At 34.9% G+C, this 10,325-nt stretch overlaps 1 protein-coding gene across 2 annotated transcripts in view; it reads right to left on the bottom strand.

Moving 5' to 3' along the window:
• Positions 1-394: 394 nt before the first annotated feature.
• The window catches only part of LOC135213564 (uncharacterized), a 68,382-nt gene continuing 58,451 nt past the window's right edge, over positions 395-10,325 (bottom strand). The window contains exons 1-2 of one of the 2 annotated variants that reach the window (XR_010314166.1): positions 6,801-6,945; positions 395-673 (exon numbers count right to left, since the gene is read on the bottom strand). The gene's annotated coding sequence lies outside the window, so the exon portion shown is untranslated. Of the gene's footprint in view, positions 674-6,800; positions 6,946-10,325 lie in introns of those variants that run through there. The other variant, XR_010314167.1, reaches the window with a different exon arrangement.

Below are 10,325 nucleotides of genomic sequence, written 5' to 3'. Positions count from 1 at the left end.
CAAACAAATCAAATCAATCCACTAATAACGGTGTCCTAGCCACCGATCCAATCAATTAATCCAAAAAAAAGAACCAAAAGGGATACTCAAGTAGCAATAAGTTTCCAAATCCAGACGGAGGTGCTGTAAACAGATGTTCACAACACCGGCGACAGAAAAATTATGAATAGAAAATGGGAATGATTCCTGATACCGCTCCCAGCGGTGGGAATGGGTACTATAACCACCTGACTCCCACTACGTGTGTCGTAAGTTTTTAAATTCTCGTCGGTGTCGGAAATTATCAGCTATATATATATATCTGACAGGTAAGTTGCATGAACAAATATGGAAATAATTACCAAATAATATGTACAGTATTAGAATGTAAATGACAAAATTTACCTTTTAATATTGAGGATTGAGCCTCTACAATAAAAAGTCCCCTGTTAGATAATATCACTCTAATCTTATTGAAAAAGCTGTTTCTTTTACAAGACTGGTTGCTGAAGTTCAACTTTCACCACTTCATCTCAATGTGCATGGCTACCACTTCATCTCGTATGTGCATGGCTAAGTGTGAAGTCTTTTTGGAGTGGATATACACTGGAGTGTTACAGCTAGCTTAAAAATTCTCCCACTGCTTGCTGCTGCTTGACACATTAAAAAAAGTGAGACATTCCTTTGTTCACACCTGGAAACGAACTTTATTTAGAAATATAAAATATATTAGGTTGAAAAGGCAACACTAAACATTTCAAAAACATTTTAAAATTGTAGTCTATAATGTTAATACCATTATAATATTCATAATGTTCACACATTCTTACTGAATGAGATGAAATGCCATGTACTTTCATAGCAAACCAACACAAAGATTACATTTTTTTTAAGAAATATGTAAAATGTAATTAATTACTGCACTAACTGAAAAATTAAACTACATATGAAAAGTACAGACACTTATGATTAGAATAACAGTCACTAACAGTTTCAGTAAGTGAAGGCAAGTGTGCCTCAGTATAGAAATTGAACTCAATCCCTGTAGAAAGCCATGATAACCTAATGTGAGATTGAACTGAATATAGAATTTTGGCCAAAGGCCAAGGACTGGGACCAATGAGGTCATTCAGTGCTGAAACGGACACTGACAAAGTTTGAAAGGTGTAACAGGAGGAAAACCAACTCGTTGCACTATGAATCAGTTGTTACAGGAGGGTGGAAAGTAAGATGGAACAAGAGAATATGAAAGAAGGTACTACAGTTAGAGGAACGAAAGGGGTTGCAGCTAGGGGCCAAAGGCAAACTGCAAAGAAAGAGCGTTAGTAAATTCCTCTGATACTACTTACAATTCACTCCTTAGGCGTAGTTTAGTGTGTCTACCTTGTTTAGGGTTCAACTAATTTTTGTTAATTTATATAAATTTTTATTTTTAGGCAGTAGAGATTAATACAAATAGCAGGCTTAAAAGATCTTCAAACTAATATTCTTAGAATAAGCTATTTGGGCGCCATTAAAACTTAGGTGATCTTGCAGTTGTCATGCTGACATGCCAAAAAGAGTAAACAAGTTAAGGATACTACACTAGGAAGCAAATTGTATAAATTAGCTCTTGATATGTTACTGTAACGATTTTTTTTTTTAGGTCTATAATTTGTATTTTATTTTAGGCCTATACTTTATTCTATTTTAGGCCTATATTTGTTAAATTTAAAAATAGACCAGAGACTAACACATTTCAAGTAGTGTTGCCTAGATTGTTTACGTGGTAATTCAGGTCTTAACTATTAAAAAAGTCAGGTTCACGTATTTCACAAGCTCTTCCTAAGCTAACTTTATCATCTTAGGCTGAAATATCCGCGAGGATACGTCGCTTCTATGACGAAAATGGCATTAGAAATGTCAAAAGTTCATGTCCTGACGGAGTGAAAAATTGAAAGTGGGAGGCTCCCTCGGCACTGCCCACCCCATGGGTAGGTGGGAATGCCAAAGGTGACGACCTAGTGGACCTACATATCTCCCCCAACCCCGCCTCCCTCATATTTATATTCAGTTTGTAAGTGCCTGTTTTATCGGTATATCTCTGCACTGATAATATTCAATGATTCATCTTTCCCTTGGAAATCAACCCATGACCTTGCAAGAGTCATGGGATCAATATTTGCAGTCGTTAAACCACTTATTCATACTCTTTTACTATCGCGTTTCCCTTGTCATAGTGTTTGCCTTTGTTCTTACAGCTCAAGACACTGAAATCATCAGGTATCGGTAGACTATTTTTTTCTCCTTTGCCAACTAAACAGGTGTTGCGTGCTCGCATGAACGGACATGACATTATGCCCATTTATCATTAACTTCACTTATGGTACCTGAATGCCGAGTCTGCCGTACTATGTGCGTTTTACGTTATGTGAAGCACCATATTGATTTTAGCTGTCAATTCAAGATTACCGGAGATACGGTGTTACATGCGTCTATATAAACCTACCAAGGTCTTTGGTTTGACTTTGCTAAGCGTATGCCCTCTTGTGATGACAGTGATTGAGTATATTTAAAAAAAAAAGAGAGAGAGAGAGAGAGAGACCCGCCAACCTCAAAAACATACATTAAATATATTAAATCTTTAAAAAAAGCTAGTCCTATGTCCTTTTCCACTCTTCCTTTGAATCGATCTTAAGCCTCTGTTACTGAGAAAGGGTTTAAAAGAAATGATATACCAAAAGATAATATGAACATACGAAACATAACAACAAAGAACACAACTATCCAATTGCGACTACAGACGCCTGTGGAAAGTAGACTGTTGCTGTCCCTAGTTTGCTTATCGTATTGATTAGCCTCCTCAGATTCTTTGCAAAGAAGGTGGTTTTTAGACCACTGCGTTCCCGAGCTCACTGTACATGCAAACATGCAACAGCTACTAACTGTTTGTCTGCGGTCTTGCACAGTCAGTCAGCCGGAACTGTACCTTGTGCATTGGTTGCTACGTACACTACGTCGTCAGTTTCCGTGGCTCATGTACTACATTATGATCTCTTGGGCTCCTTTTTTATATGCAAATTATCTCTTGGTTAAGTTGTAAGCTCTCAAATGGATGCCATTTCAGCAACTGAAATTAAATGGTAAAATAAAAATATCTATGTTGGAAGTAATGTTTCGGTTGCTGACGCAGTAGTACGTGAGATGGGTGGATACTCATCACGCCTTAGACCGTGGTACTACCAGACTGCAATTTCTCTTAGTACTGAAATCAATAAGGTTGTCAGGGTTACTGGCCATTATCTTAAAATGCTTGCCCCTGCTAAAAAAAATATCTGTATGAATGATCTATGAGAAAATTGCGATTAACTGTCAGGGTGGATTACTGAACTATCAAAATCTGCCGAAGATGCAACTTAGGAAGTTGCAAAATATACTAAATAGAGCGGGATATTAATAAAAGGATTACACATGTATCGTTTGAGCAGCATTCGCTCCCTAATACAACTAGAATAATGCTTAAAACCTGTGCAATGATTCACCAAGCTATCAAGATAGATAGATAGATAGATAGATATTTTTATTGACACAATACAAAATAATATGAATTTTACAAAAGAGTATTTGGTCCAAATTACAAAATTAAGTACAGTAGATTTTGTACAATCTCTTATACAAACTAAATGAATTTCTATTACACATATATTGTACTAAAACAAAACCAATTTAACCATACGCCTTCAACAAGTTCCTGTAATTACATTTTACACATTATAATAACGTGTTACATTCAATACAAGGAAAGAAGCTTATGTACAATTTTACATACTACATCATAATCGGTTCTGGTTACTAGCAAGTCTAAAGCTGTGGTAACGTTATACGTCTGCCTGATCTGTAACGAAAGTGGACAATTTTCAATGACATGAGTCTGTGTGTCCCGACGTATCTGAATGACTCGCTCCATATAATACAGCCTACGTATAGAGTTAACACACAATAACTCTCTAACTACGGATGGACTCTATTGTCACTATACGCATAGCTACAGACGAACTAAAGTTACCGGAGTTATCCGAGTCAAGATACAATTCGAATGTAGGCTTTTGAGCCTTTCAAGTTGACGTATGCCAAGAATAGACATTAAGCTCCGACTCGACGGAGGATTGAAATGATCAAGTCGTTCAAGGGAATAAATAATTCTTGTCAAGAGTAGATTTGACCATTAAAATACGGATAAACAAAAATCTCAGAATGTAACCTAATTATTACATCTATGACGACTCTAGGGGAGAGAATGAGAGAGAGAGAATAGTAAACAACTGCTTTATATAACTTCTACAATGACTCAACTCTCTTGGTAGAATGACTTTCCCTTAAATTCTAACGTCTCTCATGCAAATTACCACTTGGCTACTTTCAAATTATCTCTTGGGTACTATCAATGCAAACCTAGCTGAACCGTAAAGCAAACTTAGATATCAAACCAAACCAAAGAGACGAAGATAACCTAGAATAGCCTGAAGTAACTGCTAGTATGAGTCATAGAAAACGTCTGAAAGTTGTACGCTGGCTTCAAGTATTGCCTGCGACTGGCCCCTTGCTAAAAACGATCCGTTAAGTGGGGTCAAGAGTGACGCCTGTTGTAGACATCTGGGCTCAACAGCCAACAGAAACTCTTTAAGATTACATTATAGGATTCACTGGAACTACAATCAGTCAATATGTCTGCGTTAATGCAGGTTTGTCTCACGCTTGGCGCCATATCCTTCGACATGCGCCGTTGTAAAGACATTATGCTGGGTGTTCGAGGGCCTCGCCCCTCCTTGAACACGAACAAAGAAACGTGGATTACGGAATCACGAATACCTGTTAAACTTTCGTTCAACATTGCTATTCGAGGGGAGCTTGAACGCTCAGCATATTATGCTACCACCCTTCAAATATTAAAATATTGTTCTAAAGATTGTGTTCTGTGTCCTTAACTATTTCGTTAAAACGCGGAGAATGCAGTTTGTGAAAATGACGTCGGATTATGTTATAAAAATTAGTATTAACACCAATGTATGAAACTAAGGCTACTGATTTAGCTTAAACTGACCCTAAGTCAGTAGTACGGACTCTTCTCTAATGGTTAGGGCATTGGTGGAATAAGGGGACGGGTGGACCTCTTAACATGGAAAAACCAACCAATAGGGCGGGTATAATTTTCCTGAATATCTAATGAGGATTTCACGTGAGGTATCAAGTGGTAAACTAGTGGTTTAACTCCTGTACTTATGCTTGAATAAGTAGAATACTTTGCTTATGGATGTAGTTTGTCGATTTTACGTTAGTTTATATTTTTTTTAACGAAAGGGAGTTTTATTTAAAGGAAGCTTATTCTAAAACTGCAAAAATGGAAACTTTGCTTACACGCTTCCATATGAGGCAACGTTCCATTCAAACGTTCAACGTATATCAAAGCTTAAAACATGTTTGCGCTTTGAAAATAAAAAAAATTAACGCAACCGTTCACACTGCTTGAAGCAATCCCGAAGGGCGTCCAGCTTTCCAAGTATTAAGGGTGGGGGTGGAGGGGATATTAAAAATAGTAATCCTCTTCACAGGAATTTAGTCGAGCTGCCCGTGACCTCGTGTAATGAACAGCCTACGGCGACTCCCAGAGTCGACTACTTTCGAGGTTTCAATACAAAAGTTTTCTTGGCTGGTAAGGGAATAAGCAGTGACTGAATATGACACAGTAATGGCTGGGAATCTATGTAAAATTGTATGCATGTAACTCACGAATTCTCATACAAATATGTCTACATCATTTACGATACGCCACCCACACAAAATTCATATCTGCTATCTAATAGTTATACATCTTAAGATTTACCGAAGGCGAGACTAAAATGACTTCAAAGGGACCGTGAAATCTTCAACTGGATGTTTAATATTTCAACCCATTTCATTTCAGCTGGTCATCTTCGTCTGACCTTGCAATAATTGACACTGCTTCTACGGGTTACAGATTTTAAATGAATCATGGGGATATCTGAAGAATCCTGAATCGCGGGTATCAATACGAAAATAGTAATTGCGTCTATTTACTTACCAGGGTACGAAGCCAGTTTTTCTAAAGAAACTCCAAAGCTTAAATATATAATTCTTGCCAGTCATCACCACTTTTCCAGCAAGCAACCCTCTTGCCAGCCAGGACCACATTTTCAAAAACAGCAAAGGTTAACTATACTTTTTTTTTGTCAGTCAGGACGATTATTCTGAAACTACAAAGGTCAACTACAGTCCTTAGCAATCAGAACCACGCTAAAACACACTGTTGGGTCTTAACTATATTCCTTAGTAATCAAGACCAAATCATCACCAACTGCAAAGGTTAACTACAACACTCGGCAATCATGACCACATTATCACAAACTGCAAAGTTTAACTACAACCCTTAGTAATCAAGACCACACAATCACACACTGCAGAGCGTTAACTTTTCCTTAGCAATTAAGACCAAATAATCACAAACTGCAAAGGATAACTACAATCTTTTGCAATAAAGACCACAATCACAAACTGTAAAGTTTAACTACAACCATCAGCAATGAAGACCAAATAATCACAAACTGCAAAGTTTAACTAAAACCCTTAGTAATCAAGACCACACGATCACACACTGCAGAGCGTTAACTTTTCCTTAGCAATTAAGACCACATTAGCACAAACTGCACAGCATTACCCATTTGCCTTAGCAACTAAGACCACACTATCACAAACTGCAAAGGTTAGTTATAATCCTTAGCAATATAGACCACATTATTTTTAACAAAAAGGCCACATTCTCAAACCTCGCACCTGGTTATATCTTCCTTAGCAAAAGACGGCAACCAGCGTAGAATCCAAGAAGGACCTTCACGTCACGGAATCCGGGAACAGACTGCGAGTGAAACACCGGAAAACGAAACTTTATACAATTATACTCTGTTTTTTTTCCATCTGTCCATCCGCCTTTGGTATTTTCGCATGGTAACACTGCGTCCCGGGCTTTAAATAGTTACGCTATGTGTAAGTTTTAGGTAAATAAAAGGATATCTGGGTGTAATTTGCAACTGAAAAGTGTTTTAATAATTTACTGTATGCGAATTACACCGTTAATACCGTTAATATTCGAAATAAGATATTATTTAAAGCCCAGGACGCAGTGTTACCATGCGCAAACACCACCGGCGGATGGACAGATGGAAAAAAACAGAGTATAGGAAGTTACCGCCAAAACGGAGAGTTCCAAAACAACCCTTGGGCAGTCGAAAGTGTTAAAACCATCATGAATCCGGCAGGGGTGGGTGGGAAAGGGTAAATAAGACTTAAATTTCGTACTTGAAATATATTCAAATAAGGGAAATTACAATTTAAATAAACCCGGTCTTCGTGTCGCGATTGCAACATGTATCACATTTTATTTACACTTAATCTGGCGAAAATTGGTCTGCATGTATTTCGGAAGTTGAAGGTCAAGTAACTGAGTGTTCGGCGTTAAATAAGGCTTTGTTTCAATGCTCGTCGTAAGGGTATTTGTAATTTGTAGTTTATCTATTATATATAATATACTATATATATATATATATATAGAATAATAATATATATATATATATATGTATGTATATATATATGTATATATATAATGTAATATATATATATGTTATAAAATATATATCATATGGTATATATATATATATATATATATATATATATATATACGTATATATATATATTCGTATATATATTATATATATATATATATATATACATTATATATGTATATATATATATATATATATATATATATAATATATATATTATATATATATATATGTGTGGTAATATATATATATATAATATATATATATATGAAGCGAAAGGCCCAATTAAAACACTTATTAACGTGCAATAAACACATTCGTTTGCCAACGTTATAGTGTTTTATGGGCCCCTATCTTAATATTATACGTTTTTACAGTAAAAATATCAATATATATATATACATATATATACATATATTGTTATATAAACATTATATATATATATATATTATATATATATATATATATATATATATATATATATATATATATATATTGTATATATAATACATTTAGAAAACACCATTGCTGCATTAGTTTATAATGCACATGTTCCACGACAGTTGCCTTCGTCGAATTTTCAAGGCAGCAATAATTAAAAAGAAAAATAAAGAAAAAAATCTTATAAAAATCACATTAAAACATCCATACGTACAACAGATGATAAGGCAAAATAAAACAGGAAGAATAGGAGCAGGACATACCTAAACAGCAGATATAATAAGACTAAAAACATAAGTTTACTCAAGAGCCAGCAAGAGCAAGAAAGGACGAGAGTAGAAAAACAAAAACAAAGCGTTAAGCGAGAAACAATTAGAGAGAGGTTGTTTGAGCATTTAGTGTTGGACAGCCTCTTTATTATAATATTAGATTCAAGTATATTGAGGTCGTTTTCGTTTTGGGCTTGTGCTATTGTAGAAAAATCTTTATAATCAATGTCACTTTTACAAAATTTAACATGATTCCTTATATTAGAGGGCTCTGGATTAGTCATTAGTGCCGTCAGTGCACCTCATGCGGTGTACTGTAGGCATTACTTAAGGTTCTTTGCAGCATGCCTTCGGCCCCTAACTGCAGGGTTGGGTGTGAATTTTATAGTTCCTGCTTTCTTAACTTCAAAAATGGAAAAAAGGGGGTTTCTATTTATACGTGATTTTATTTGATTTATGTAACTGATGTGACGTTTTCAGAGATCAGCGTGATTAAAATAGACCAAAAAATGCAAAATTTACAATAAACAACATTAAATGTAGTCTGGGGAAAAAATAAAAATATAATCTTCGTGTTTTTACGCAATATCTTCAATAACATTAATATCCGAATTACTAGTGACAACTATTTTTTCGATTACGTAATTACCTTCAAGGCTGTATCAGTAAGTAAAGTCTGGATTTTGCGAGAACACTAAATATTCCATTCATTAATATTACTCTGTACTACATTCATTCATACAAGTCATGAATGAAACAAATTAAAAGAATTTTTCCCAGTAAACCATAACAGGAGCGGTCACAAAATTCTGCGGGAATTACCCGCCGCTTTTCAATACTACGAACACGCGTATATACTGGGATAACTACAGGTTTTAAGCTCAGTATCATGCCATCGATCAACCTGTCAGCTACTGCCTTTCGTCAGTATACGTCTATAAGCTGATTTGAATTATTGACTTACGGCTAGGATACGTCATCGTAGCGTAAGAGTAGCATAACGGAAAGGTTATCGTAATGATTTGGGCAAGATAATGGCGATTTTTCTAAAAAGTTTATTTTCAGTATTCAAACGTCGAATGGGTTTTTAATTAAAGACGCCTTAAATTTCCATGCATATATATATATATATAATATATATAATGTAATATATAATATATATATATATATATATAATATTATATATCTATATATATCATAAAATCCACGGTAGGAAGGTGAGCGTCATTGGGGGGCCTACTACCGTGGATTTAAGGATATTCTCAAGCACGTATTCCTGTTTTGTGATACACACACACACACACATACACACACACACACACACACACACACACACATATATATATATATATATATACTATATATATATATATATATATATATATATATATATATGAAAATAAAAGACCCATAAAACACTATATTTTGACGTTTCAACCATATATTTCGAGCACTTCCTTCTGTGCCCTCCCTGATTACTGGTAAAATATTTTACCAGTGATCAGGAGCACAGTAGGAAGTGCTCGAAATATGTGGTTGAAACGTCAAAAATAGTGTTTTATGGGCCTTTTATTTTCATATACTGTTGTATTACAGTAAAAAGACACATCTATATATATATATATATATATATTATATATATATATATATATATATATATATATATATATATATATATTTGTGTCTGTATGTATGTATGAGTACAAACGTTTCCTACTTAAGTATTTTCTTTGTATAACTTTCTCATGGCCCACTGGTATCCATCCCGCGAACCACTCGAAATAGGTCATTGAATAAAACCATTCGACATCAACGAAACGTAGGTTAGCACTAGTCTCCGAAATAGGTCACGAGGTCATATATATATATATATATATATATATATATATATATATATATATATATATATATATATATATATATATATATATATATATTATATATACGCTTTCGGGCTCGACTCCTGCTATCACTTCCTGTTTTGTTGTTGTTGTTGTTGTTGTAAGCCTAGAGTTTCGACGTG

This window comes from Macrobrachium nipponense, chromosome 43, assembly GCF_015104395.2.
Source record: "Macrobrachium nipponense isolate FS-2020 chromosome 43, ASM1510439v2, whole genome shotgun sequence".
Taxonomy (NCBI): Eukaryota; Metazoa; Arthropoda; class Malacostraca; order Decapoda; family Palaemonidae; genus Macrobrachium; species Macrobrachium nipponense.
The sequence above is the reverse complement of the archived record's forward strand: the minus strand, read 5'-3'. Positions and strand labels throughout refer to the sequence as shown.